We start from the raw sequence: 13635 nt of genomic DNA, 5'->3' as shown, positions 1-13635 counted from the left end.
TGGTGAGATTACTTTTGGCAGAAATTTTGGATTTGTTCTTAGAACTATTTTATTGTTGTGTATTTGAATAAATGGTTCTTGTATGGTAAATGCCTGTATTTCACTTACTCTTCTGAGGGATGTGATTGCAATGAGAAATGCGACCTTCCAGGTTAGATATTGCATTTCACAGGAATGCATGGGTTCGAAAGGTGGACCCATGAGTCTTGTTAAGACGATGTTAAGATTCCATGAAGGAACTGGTGGTGTTCTTGGTGGTATAATTCTTTTTAGCCCTTCCATGAATGCTTTAATAACTGGTATTCTAAATAGAGACGATGAATGAGTAGTTTGTAGGTAAGCAGATATTGCTGCGAGGTGTATTTTTATAGATGAAAAAGCGAGATTTGCTTTTTGCAAATGTAGTAAGTATCCTACTATGTCTTTAGTAGAGGCATGTAATGGTTGTATTTGATTGGAATGGCAGTAGTAAACAAATCTTTTCCACTTAGATGCATAGCAGTGTCTAGTGGAAGGTTTTCTAGCTTGTTTTATGACCTCCATGCATTCTTGTGTGAGGTCTAAGTGTCCGAATTCTAGGACTTCAGGAGCCAAATTGCCAGATTCAATGATGCTGGGTTTGGATGCCTGATCTGTTGTTTGTGTTGTGTTAACAGATCTGGCCTGTTGGGTAGTTTGACATGCGGTACTAGTGAAAGGTCTAGTAGAGTTGTATACCAAGGTTGTCTTGCCCATGTGGGTGCTATCAGTATGAGTTTGAGTTGGTTTTGACTCAACTTGTTTACTAGATATGGAAGGAGAGGGAGAGGGGGAAAAGCGTACGCAAATATCCCTGACCAACTCATCCATAGAGCATTGCCTTGTGATTCGCGGTGTGGGTACCTGGATGCGAAGTTTTGGCATTTTGAGTTTTCTTTTGTTGCGAACAAATCTATCTGGGGTGTTCCCCAAATTTGAAAGTACTTGTTCAGAACTTGGGGGTGAATTTCCCATTCGTGGACTTGTTGGTGGTCTCGCGAAAGGTTGTCTGCTAGTTGGTTTTGTATTCCTGGAATAAATTGTGCTATTAGGCGAATGTTGTTGTGAATCGCCCACTGCCAAATTCTTTGTGTTAGGAGGCACAATTGTGTTGAGTGTGTTCCTCCTTGTTTGTTTAAATAATACATTGTTGTCATGTTGTCTGTTTTGACAAGAATGTATTTGTGTGTTATTATGGGTTGGAAGGCTTTTAACGCTAGAAATACTGCTAACAGTTCTAGGTAATTGATATGAAATTTTGTTTCGTGTATATCCCATTGTCCTTGAATGCTGTGGTGATTGAGGTGTGCTCCCCACCCTGTCATGGAAGCGTCTGTTGTTATAACGTATTGAGGCACTGGGTCCTGAAATGTCCGCCCTTTGTTTAAATTTTTGCTGTTCCACCATAGAAGCGAGAGGTATGTTTGGCGGTTTACCAACACCAGATTTTGAAGTTGACCCTGTGCCTGTGACCATTGTGATGCTAGACACTGTTGTAAGGGTCGCATGTGTAGTCTTGCGTTTGGGACAATGGCTATGCATGATGACATCATGCCTAGAAGTTTTAGCACATGTTTTGCTTGTATCTTTTGGTTTGGAAACATAGCACTTATTACCTTGTGGAATGCCTGCACTCTTTGTGGACTTGGAGTGGCAATTCCTTTTGATGTGTTGATGGTTGCTCCTAGATATTGTTGTGTTTGACACGGTTCTAGGTGTGATTTTGTATAGTTGATGGAAAACCCCAGTTTGTGAAGGGTTTGTATGACAAATGTGGTGTCGTTTGCGCATTTTTTTACTGTGTTGGTCTTGATTAGCCAATCGTCTAGGTAAGGGAACACATGTATCTGTTGTCTCCTGATGTGTGCTGCTACTACTGCTAGACATTTTGTGAACACTCTTGGTGCAGTTGTTATTCCGAATGGCAACACCTTGAATTGGTAATGTATTCCTTTGAATACGAACCGTAGGTACTTTCTGTGAGAAGGGTGTATTGGTATATGAAAGTACGCATCCTTTAGGTCTAATGTGGTCATGTAATCTTGCTGTTTGAGCAGTGGAATGATGTCTTGTAGTGTGACCATGTGAAAATGGTCCGATATGATGTAGGTATTTAGTGTCCTGAGATCTAATATTGGTCTTAATGTTTTGTCTTTTTTTGGAATTAGAAAGTACAGGGAGTAAACTCCTGTGTTTTTTTGTTGTACTGGTACTAACTCTATTGCATCCTTTTGCAGTAGTGCTTGAACTTCTAGTCCTAAAAGTTCTAAATGTTGTGGTGACATTTTGCGTGTTTTGGGGGGGATGTTTGGTGGGAAGTTGTGGAATTCTATGCAATAGCCATGTTGGATTATTGCTAATACCCAATTGTCTGTTGTAATCTGTTGCCAAGATTGGTAGAATTGGCTTAGTCTCCCCCCCACTGGTGTTGAGTGAAGGGGTTGCGTGACTTGAAAGTCACTGTTTAGGTGGAGGTGTTTTTGGAGTCTGGAATCTTCCCCTACTCCTTGGGAATTTACCCCCCCGATATCCCCTGAAACCTCCCCTTTGGAAGGAACCCTGATATGGTGTGGTTCTTGTTTGTTGGCTGGTGGTGTCTGTGGGTTGGCCACGAAACCCCCCTCTAAATGGAGTTTTTCTGAAAGAGCCTCTGCTCTGCGGGGAGTAGAGTGCGCCCATGGCCTTGGCCGTGTCTGTGTCCTTTTTAAGTTTTTCAATGGCTGTATCCACTTCAGAGCCAAAAAGTTGTTTCTCGTTGAAGGGCATATTAAGGACAGCCTGCTGGATTTCAGGTTTGAAGCCTGAAGTGCGTAGCCAAGCGTGTCTCCTTATGGTGACAGCAGTGTTGACTGTTCTCGCTGCAGTATCGGCTGCGTCTAGTGAAGAGCGGATTTGATTGTTTGAGATCGTTTGTCCCTCTTCCACTATTTGCTGCGCCCTTTTTTGGTATTCCTGGGGAAGATGGTCTACGAGAAGTTGCATCTCGTCCCAGTGTGCTCGGTCATATCTGGCCAGCAGCGCTTGTGAATTTGCGATGCGCCACTGGTTGGCTGCCTGTGATGCTACTCTTTTCCCTGCCGCATCAAATTTTCGGCTTTCTTTGTCCGGAGGTGGGGCGTCGCCAGATGTATGTGAATTTGCTCTCTTGCGAGCTGCCCCTACTACCACGGAGTCAGGTGGTAACTGCGAAGTAATAAACGCTGGGTCTGTGGGTGGTGGTTTGTATTTCTTATCCACCCTTGGGGTGATGGCTCTTGATTTTACGGGCTCTTCAAAAATTTGTTTTGCGTGCCGTAACATCCCTGGTAGCATTGGGAGACATTGATATTGGCTGTGTGTAGCCGAGAGGGTGTTAAATAAAAAATCATCCTCTATAGGATCGGAATGCAGTTGGACATTGTGGAATTCTGCTGCCCTAGCCACCAGTTGCGAGTATGAGGTACTGTCCTCTGGCGGTGACGGCTTTGTGGGGTATGACTCGGGATCATTGTCCGGCACTGGGGTGTCATACAGGTCCCAAGCGTCTTGATCCTGATCGTCATGACTTATGGTAGTTTGCGCTGGTGAGTGCATTTGTGGCGGTGTTTGTGCCGGCGATGCCTGTGGTGGAGAGGGCGGAGGCGTGACTTTTTTAACCACTTTGGCTTGTGGTTGTGCGTCATCCTTTGGAAGTTCGATCCTTCTTTTCCTCATGATTGGGGGAAGGGTTGATATTTTCCCTGTGTCGTGCTGGATGTACAGTCTCTTTTGTGTGTAGTCCGATTCTACACTTTGGAGCTCTTGTCCAAATCTGTGCATTTGGCCACTTATTCCTTGTTCCTCTGAGTAGGATGAAGGTGTGGTATGTTTCGGCGCCGAGAGAGAATCTTTTTTCGGTTTCGGCACCAACAGAATTTTTGTTCCTTTCGGCATGGATTCTCGGTGCCGATGTTTTTCGGTGCCGGTATCTTGTTTTTGTCTCTCGGAGCCGCTTTCTCGGCTCCGAGGTTGCTCCATGGCGGTCCCTCGACCGGAGTCGGGTGTCTTCGCTATGGGCGTGCCCTTTTTCGGCGCCTTCGACGGGTCGAGCCATGGCCTGTTGGCAGTGGCGTCCCCTGGGCTTTCGGTTTGTCGATGGATTTACTTTTCGACGTCTTACTCACGGTTTGTTGCTGTTGTTCGTCGTCGGAGTCTCCGGATTCTGATTCCGGAACCGAGAATGTTTCCTCTTCCTCGTCGAAACGTTGTTTTGTCGACGTGGACGCCATTTGTTGACGCCTGGCTCTTCGGTCCCGGAGTGTTTTTCTGGACCGGAAGGCTCGACAGGCTTCACAGGTATCCTCCTTGTGCTCGGGGGACAAGCACAAGTTACAGACCAAGTGCTGATCTGTATAAGGATACTTACTGTGACATTTTGGGCAGAAACGAAACGGGGTCCGTTCCATCGGCTTCGATGTCGCACGCGGTCGGGCCGACCAGGCCCCGATGGGGGATCGAAACTACCCCAAAGTCTTCCGATGATCGGTGTCGATGTACCTAACTATCCCGATACCGAACGGAACAATACCGACGCTTTCTTCCGAGATTCTGACTAACTTTCCGAACCGAAACACGGAGCGAAAAGGAATACGTCCGAACCCGACAGCGGAAAAAAACAATCTAAGATGGAGTCGACGCCCATGCGCAATGGAGCCGAAGAGGGAGGAGTCCGTCGGTCCCGTGACCAAAAAGACTTCTTCGAAGAAAAACAACTTGTAATACTCCGAGCCCAACACCAGGCAGCGGACTGTGCCACACATGTGTATCTGCAGCAACATATGCCATCGAACATACTGTTACTGTAAGTAATTTTTTCTCCTGATGGATAATTCTACCTGCACATTCTTCCTCTCTTAAATGGATTTCCATAGAATTACCCACCTACAGAATAGAGGGCTTTGATGGATGGTTGTACAATGAAGTCCTGAAGAGTCGTACCCCTCGGAGCGCACTGGAATGGAGGTGCGGCCTCTGTTATGAAGACTGGAAGCGGGGGCCTACTGACGGTACTGGTGTCCCCAAGATTGTGCCGTCTGGACGAGGGGCAGATCCAATTACAGCTGAGCCTGCTGCTACAGCTCTCAGGAGATGGAGCTGTGGTGCAGGCCCAAAGTGTGCGGAACCAGCTATGCCAAGATTGGATGCTGCTGGTGCTGCCTGGGCCAAGGTGCCACGGTGGGGCAGCAGGACAGGCCATACTAAGCAGGTACTACCCCCGACCCCTACTAATCCCAGGCTGCAGAACATCCTATGGCAGCGGATGCAATGCACTGGAGGTACTAGACATTGCAAGATGCCCTTGGCTGCCCCTTATTGAAGGTATTGCACACCTATCACACAGACTCTGACCCCGCCCCTTTTACGGCTAGATCCCCGTAGGGGGTGCTCACTGTGGTGGGTGAACGCAGGGCGCACAGACTGGTACCGTTGCCTCGCAGACGAATCAGCACGGACAGCTATGGGCCGCCAGCGAACTGGGGGGGTACCGCCTGTACCTCACCGCAGCGGGGTCCCCGCTGAGATTGACGGCCACCATGGATACTACGGAGCGCCCCACCGCCTTAGAGGACAAATTAGATGCTGTACTGCTGGCTATTGATAACACGCAGACCTCTTTAGAGTCCAAAATAGACACTGTCTCTTCTGATCTGAGTCTACTACATGCAGACCATAGGAAGCTAGCAGGGAGGGTGACATTGATGGAACAGGATGCCCAGATGTTACTGAGCAGAACAGACAGCCTGGAAACTTCGCTGAAGGCACTAACAGACAGAGTACGAGTACAGGAGCAGTGTTCAGAGGATGCGGAGGGCAGATCGCGCAGAAACAATGTCCGATTGGTGGGTTTAACAGAGGGCGCCGAGGGGCATGATCCTGGGCAGTATATTGAGAACTGGCTATGAACTACACTCCCATCGGGCGCACTCTCCTGCTCTTTCTCCATTGAGTGAGCGCACAGAGTACCGACGAAGAGACCTCTGGTGAGTGCTAATCCGCGACCAATGGTGGTGAGATTTCTTCACTACTGAGCTAGAGATGTAGTATTGAAGGAGACCTGCACATTGACAGAATAGCGGGAGGATAGCGCCAAAGTGATGTTCTTTCCAGACTACACGATTGCTGTGCAGAAGCAACGTAATAGCTTCCTGGCAGTAAAGCAACGCCTTTGTGAGATGGGATTCACTTATACTCTCCTCTTCCCAGCTAAGCTCCGTGTAGTGACTGCTGACACCATGCACAATTTTGCAACCCCTGAGGAGGCATGGCGCTGGATGTTAAGCTCCGATAATGATGCCACTTCTTCACTACGATCGGAACTACCAGGAGACAGTAACGCACAAAGGCGTCGCAGGGGGCAGTGCAGGATGAGAACGCGAGGAGAGGGCAGCCTGCCTGCAGTTCCTGACCTAGAACAGAGAATACAGGAACAGCGCAGGGCACTGCAGCAGGCGGCTACACTTTAGAACGCAGAGCGGTGAACTAGCCCTGAAGCACAGGGCTCCCACTCCTCAGATGGAGAAACTTCTGCTGTTAAGTGGCTGTCGATGCAGAGCTCGCATAATCCACCAGATATCACCCCGCAGACGTCAGACACTGTCCTCTGAGTTCAACTGTTAGTCAGTCTATGACCTATCTCTCCATACAAACACAATTGTTATTAATGAATAATGCTTCTTCTGTAGCTGAGCGCACTGTACTATTTACAAGGTGGCATATGTTAGACTCCCCTTGCTACTGTGTTTGGCAGACCCTCAGCTGACAGTCCTTACCGTGAGGATACCTTTCTATTAATTTAGTTGTTAACACCTGGTTTGGGTGATCACGGGTTCTAATGCCCTGCTCTTTTGGTATTCATTATGTCATGGTTTCAGTATGTTGACTGTTGTTTTTTGCTCACATCCCTGTTCAGCACTAGGTGACACATGAAGCCACTTACCATACATTGTTCAGCTCCCTTGCACACCACGTGGCCACATTAGGATGTGTGGCAATTATGTTCAGCACCATCAGTTATTAGTCATATGCATGATGGCGCACATTAATGTAGTGACATGGAGCATATTTGGCATGCACACTCCTACGCGCAGATACGATGTATACTCGTATCTGAAGCGACACAATGCCCATATTCGTCTGTTGCAGGAATCTCATCTAACAAGTTCAGCGGTAGACACACTTAGAAGAAAATGGCACAGCCAAGTACACTCCACGAATTATCTGTCCTATGCATGGGGAGTACTGATATGGATTCGGCCGGGGGTTCCATTCCATCTGTTAGAACAGGTCGCGGACACTGATGGCCGATATGTGTTTCTCCATGGTCGATTGAATGGCTGTCAAGTTCTTCTTGTTAACATATACACTCCCAACAAACTCAGTTGACTACTGGCACTCTGGAGTGACATTCCCTGGCTGATTGGAGGAGACTTCAATTGCGTGTTGGATACATACCTAGTCAGATCCTTTCCACCAGTAGCACGCACCACTGCCATATCTAATGCCCCCTCTCTTGTAACCTGGCTGCACCACTGGGAATTCACGGATGTTTGGTGACATTACAATGCAGAGGCCAGAGTATACTCCTTTTACTTGGCCCGCATGGTTTACATGTCCGACTCAATAGGTTACTCTGCACGGCCGCTCTGCTTCAAGCCGTCGTGGAGACTGATTACTTGGGCTGTACTCATTCTGACAACAATCCCAAATACCTTTAACTTGACTGGGGCAGGACTGCACAGTCCCCTGTTCCTACGTGAAGAAAGCAGCCAACTGCAGTGGAGGACTCTGCGGATCATTAGTTGCTGGCCAGTAATACATTAGTTACTTTGAGTTCAACGCAGACACAGCATCATCTCATTTGATAGAATGGGGAGCGTTTAAGGCTGTGTTGCGGAGCCTGTGTATAGTGTTCAGTATTGGAGCACACAGGCAACTAGACCAGGAAGTGTCCATGATAGAGCGACAGCTGTTGCAGCATAAGTCGGAAGTCGTACAGACCCCCAGTGTCTTATCTCAATTACTAGCCCTGCGAAAAAAACATTCAGAGCTCCTTGAACGATTGCAATGCCTAAATTATGTGATGCACTCTGTAAATGTACACGCATGGTGCTGTTAGAGCCGAAGCTCTGGTTGCCCGATTAATACAACAGGAGACTACCCCTAGTTTGGTGCTATCTATTCAGGCGCTGTCCGTGATTTATTATACACGCAGGATTCAGTACATGCAGCATTTCATACTCATTATGAATCTTTGTATAGTTCTACTTCTCCTCACCTACAAGATGTTGAGCGGTTCCTCACAGGACTGTCTCTGCCCCGGATCATGGAGGAGCAGTGTCTGGAACTAGATGATCCTTTATTACTGTGTGAGATACAGGAGGCCATTCAGTCACTTGCAAATGGCAAGGCGTCTGGCCCGGATGGGTTACCAGCTGAATTTTATAAAGCCTACGCCACCCAGCTAGCGCCTAAGCTGCTTGTTCTGTATGATGAGTCCTTAGCACTGGCGTGCATGCCTACTACGTTACAAGAGGCCATATTAGTCTCCCTTCTCAAGCTACATAAGGAACCTACTGATCCGCACTCCTATAGACTGTTGGTACTTTTAAACACAGATTATAAAGTATTGGCCAAGGTAATTGCAACGCGCCTGGCCGTGCTGGTACCCTCCCTGGTCCAGGTGGATCAGAATGGCTTTGTGCTGGGTCACACAACGTCCCTTAATCTACATAGATTCTTTCGCATACTATGGTGCGCCCCATGCCGTTGGGCTCGGGTGGGCTGCTTAGTGATTGACCTGGAAAAGACGTTTGACTCGCTGGAATGGCCTTACCTTATTACAGTCCTACTGAAATATGGCTTTGGCCCTTGCTTTATAAAACTGGTGAGGCTACTGTATATGTATCTATTGGGCTGTAACAGAACAGGACGCTTGGTGTCATCCCCCATACAAGTTATGAGAGGCACACAACAGGGGGTGCCCACTGTCTCCCCTCCTTTTTGCGCTTGCAGTAGAACCACTGGCGGCTGCACTCCGCGAGGTGGGACGCGATTGGGGAATACCGCTGGGAGTTGGTACGGATACGGTCTCCTTGTACACGGATGACAACCTAGTGTATATTAGAGACCTGGTGAATTATCCTGGTGACATAATGCCTTTACTCAACGCGCATGCGAAGGTCTCTGGTCTGCGAGTTAATTGGAACAAGTCCTGTGTTTTCCCGTTATTGCCTCTGACCTCTCCAAACCACACAGCTATACCTACTGACGTGGCGTGACAATCTACCACATTCAGATACCTAGGCATACAGGTATATCATGCAGTCTCAGATATATTTGATGGGAACTTGACGTGTGCCATATCAAGCCTGCGCCGTCACATGGCATTCTGGAAAACATTGCCGCTGACGGTCATAGCCAGGGTGGCCCTTGTTAAAATGATTGTGCTAGCTCGGCTATTATATTACTTTGTAAACCTGCCTCTATACATTCCAGCCTCTCATTTCTGATCCACAGAACGAGATGTGCGTAGTTTGATTTGGAACACGTCCTGCTGTAGAGTGGCCCTCTCTAAACTTTGTCGCCCACTAAAACAGGGTGATTTGGCACTGCTGAATCTATAACAGTACTATATAGCTGCGCAGTTGCAATGGGTGGCCCGTTGGCTCTCCTGAAAGCAGCTGGCAGACACGGCCACGGACCTTCCAGTGTGGCAATGGTGTAAACTGCTATGCTTATTTCATCCCTGTGCTAAATCCACACCGCCGGCTCCCATTTTACTGAATCTAGCATACTGCAGTTTCTGAAGATGATGTTACCTCATAAGGGACACCATGCCCTATGCACCAGCCATACCACTATTGGGGACACCACGTGGCGCATGTGAGACACCGGCTGCAGAGCTGACAGCTTGGCATGCGGTGGTAATATATACCCTAGGGGACCTATACACAGATGGCAATCTCAGTACTCATGGCACATTAATGGAGGTCACTGGACTGCATCTAGGTACCTTTATGTTGTACAACTCCCTCAGACATGCCCTACAACAAGCGTGAGATGACCTCACAGAGGAACCCAGTATGCACTACACGCTACAGTACCTACATATCTTTGGGGGAAGGAAGGCATTTAATTCCCTGGATAGCAGACTCCCTGCGTCTCCATACGACTGGCCCGCTTGTGCCCGTCTGAAGGAAGTGGGAGGGAGACAGGGGGGAACCTTTCACAGATAGGGAGTGGGTGACACTAATAGAAACCCCCACATATGTACCTTGCAATGTGTGTTTTCGACTCATTCAATATTATGTCACACAAAGGGCATACCTTATCCCTGATAAGATCAATAGATATTTTAAGTGTGTGGATGCTACTTGTCAATAATGTCCGTGCTTAGGAGCAGACTTTCTACACATGATATGGTCATGTCCCGCCTTGAGTCACTATTGGACCTCAATCCATACACGATTGATGCACTGTGTGGGCTGGCCCTTGCTATTGACGTGGGAGGCATGTATCCTGGGATTGTTTCCTAGGGGTAAAAAATAAAAGGCAACGTCCTGTTTTTTGGATCTGGGGTTATTAGTGGCCAAACGCCTTATAACTCGGCGATGGCAATCTTCTGAGCCACTAGCCTATGAAGCATGGGTACGTTCACTGTCTATCTCAGCACAGCTCTCCAGCACGAGGAAACATTGGGGATGCGAAAGTATCCCCTTGCGGCACAACGGGAGCTAATGTTAACAGACTTATGCACGCCGCAGACACCTGCACTTACTCCACTTTGATTCTCCAGGTATAAGGGACGGAGAGTTGGCAGCATCCATACTCAATTCAGCATGCTGCAGAACTGTATACATGACTAAAACAGATACACACTCCCTTCAGATGGTGGGATTCTGAGCTAGTTATGGGCTGCATGGAATTGAGATATGGGGGCGGTGTGCCAAGTGCTTGTGAGCTGCACCACACTTTTACTGATTTTGAAATGTGGGTGCTTGGATTTGTCCAGCCTTCAGAAGCCAGGTGTCCAGGTAGGGGGAAAAATGAATCCCCAATCTCCTGAGGTGGGTTACCACAACGGGCATAAACTTTGTGAAGACTTGCGGTGCCAATGTAGGACTAAAGGGAAGGACAAGAAATTGTTAGCGAGTCAAGAACAACACAAACAGCAGATACTTCTTGTGAGACCACAGGATCAATGTATGTAAATAAATGTCTTAAGTCGAGAGTCATAACTCAGTCTCCAAGATCGAGCACTAACAGAACCTGCTCAAGGGAAAGCATCTTGAATATTTCTTTGCAGAGAAAGAGGTTCAATACCCTAAGGTCTAGAATCAAATGAAGACCACTGTCCTCCTTTCAATCAAGATTTATCATCAATAGTACCCTTTGCAAATCTCCTGCTCTGACACCCACTCCACAGCCCCTTTCAGAAGCAAGGTATCCACTGACTGCTGCAGAAGGGGGGGGTGTTCCTGCAAAAGGTCTAAATTGGGCAGTCTGAGCAGGAGCTACTAGCCTAAAGTTATTGCCTTCCAGCCTGTGGACAATGAGATACCCGACCTCTCACCGGCTTGGGAGGGGGGGAGTTAAGGAGTGACTGTTTGAGTCACTGGTTGCCCACTATCTTTTATGCAGTCCATGTACTGGCATGGGATAGGGATCTGGGTTTGCTGCTGAGCAAGGGTAACTTGGTGCTCGCAGAGTTGAGCCCGATCTTAAAGCTACAAAACTTTAAAAACCTTTGGAAGTCCTTCTTTTGGGATTGTACATCAATGAAAAGTCTGGCAGAACCAGCCTTAAAATGTTCCAAAGCCATCAGTTTTCTCCTCAAACAGTTTGATACCTTCAAAGGCGAGGTCTAAGAGAAAGGACTGGACATCAGAGGAAAATCTTGATGTTATCAGCCATTCATGCCTGAGAAAAGCGATGGATCCTTCCAAAGACCAGGCAATGGATTAGGCTGAATCCAGTCCTGTCTGAATTACCTTGTCCATTTGCTGCCTGACCACCGCTGATGAGGCCTTGAAAGTGGAGCTGAAGCTTCTGGGGTAGATTAGGGAGGAACATGCCCACCACATGCTACAGCATGTGCACACAGCATGTGCACATAGCAGGCTAGTAGACATAGCTCCAGAATGCCTGCAGCCTTATGTATTATAGAGTATTATGGAGTGGTAAGAAGATGCACCTAGGGGAAGGAGCCCACTGGTTCCAAAAAAGCCTAGTCTGGGGAGGTGTTGATGCCACTAGCCTCAGTCATGCCCTAAAACTCCTGCAAAGCTTCTTGAAGATCATCAGGACCCAAGTCTAGACCAAATAAGTAGTACATAGAAGGGTGCTGTTGAGCTTCAAGTTCCCCCAGGAGATGTGGTGCCTCCCTTCTGTTTCCATCCACAGATGCCAGTGAATGCTCTGGAGTCGGTGCCAATGGGTTGGGACTACAATCAGGGTCGACATCATCTGGTGCTGTAACAGGAAACTTCATTGTGGGACAGGTGCTAGAATCAATTGTAGGGTCGATGGCACCACCTGGAGAGACAGAAAGGGTGAAGGCACTTAAGGAAGCCTGCCATGGGAATCCAAGTGGCATCTCAAGACGTCCCATGGTGCCCCAAAGGGACCAGATCTCTGTAGGCATTGATGGACCCTGTAGCACTGGATGTTCAGCCAACTCCGAGTAGTCGTCAGAGGGTGATATTGGTGACTTACCTCCTTTATGCTTGCTTTTTTGGGGGTTTTGTTTTGTGGGAAGACCTTAACTCCGATGACCTGAAGCAGGGCCTAAATCTTCACCTGCATCTCTGGCCTTTGGCCCTGGCCATAAAGAGCTTTGTTTCCAGCTCTTTTATGGCCTTATGCTGAATACTATGATACAACTTGCAGGTCTCCGAGGGGTGATCAGAGCCCAGGTGGCACCACAGACACAATGCATGGGGGTCAGTAATTGAGATTTGCCTTGGCACGGTGGATATCCCTAACTGCTTATAATGGGGGACATAGTTGAACAAAAATTGAGGGTTTTTTTTAGGAAGAGAATCGAACTCCAGAACCGCTCCTAAAGCACACAAAAAAAAGAAACTGACGTCTGCACAACGGTGAGGATGGTTTGTGGAGTCGGCAACATCATAGGGGTATCTCTTCTGAAGTCACATGGAGATGACACCCTCTACCATCTGGTGAGAAGTATGGAGAAATGTCTTCTCGGCCAGTTTGAAGCCTGGGGGATTACTCATGAGGTGACGAATCTGCATAAGCATTATTATGTTTTTTTTTTTAACTTAGAAAATTAAGCAGCCACATTTATATATATGTGTTTCTATACTACAACCAGTATGTCATTTAAGTTTACAGATCTCTACTATAACTTTGCACCAGAGAAACCCAAGAAAGTAGACTACAGGAGGTAAAACATTAGGATTTCAAAATATAAATTATAAAAGAATAACAAACTGACAGATGTTGTCTCAAATGACACCTAAATGTATGAAATGTCTTCACTACTTTCATACCCTACCAGAGGAGCTGAGCATGACAACTGGAGGTGATAAATTTACTTCCCCTCTGCCACAGCAAGACTGCACTACTCACTCAACG

General features: G+C 47.4%; 1 protein-coding gene across 2 annotated transcripts in view; it reads right to left on the bottom strand.

Moving 5' to 3' along the window:
* Positions 1–13635, bottom strand: part of ATP6V1C1 (ATPase H+ transporting V1 subunit C1) — a 360600-nt gene that overhangs the window by 57771 nt on the left and 289194 nt on the right. The window lies entirely within an intron of this gene.

The sequence above is a fragment of the Pleurodeles waltl genome, chromosome 2_2 (genome assembly GCF_031143425.1).
Source record: "Pleurodeles waltl isolate 20211129_DDA chromosome 2_2, aPleWal1.hap1.20221129, whole genome shotgun sequence".
Taxonomy (NCBI): Eukaryota; Metazoa; Chordata; class Amphibia; order Caudata; family Salamandridae; genus Pleurodeles; species Pleurodeles waltl.
Note: the sequence above shows the minus strand (reverse complement) of the source record. Positions and strands in the feature narration are given on the sequence as shown.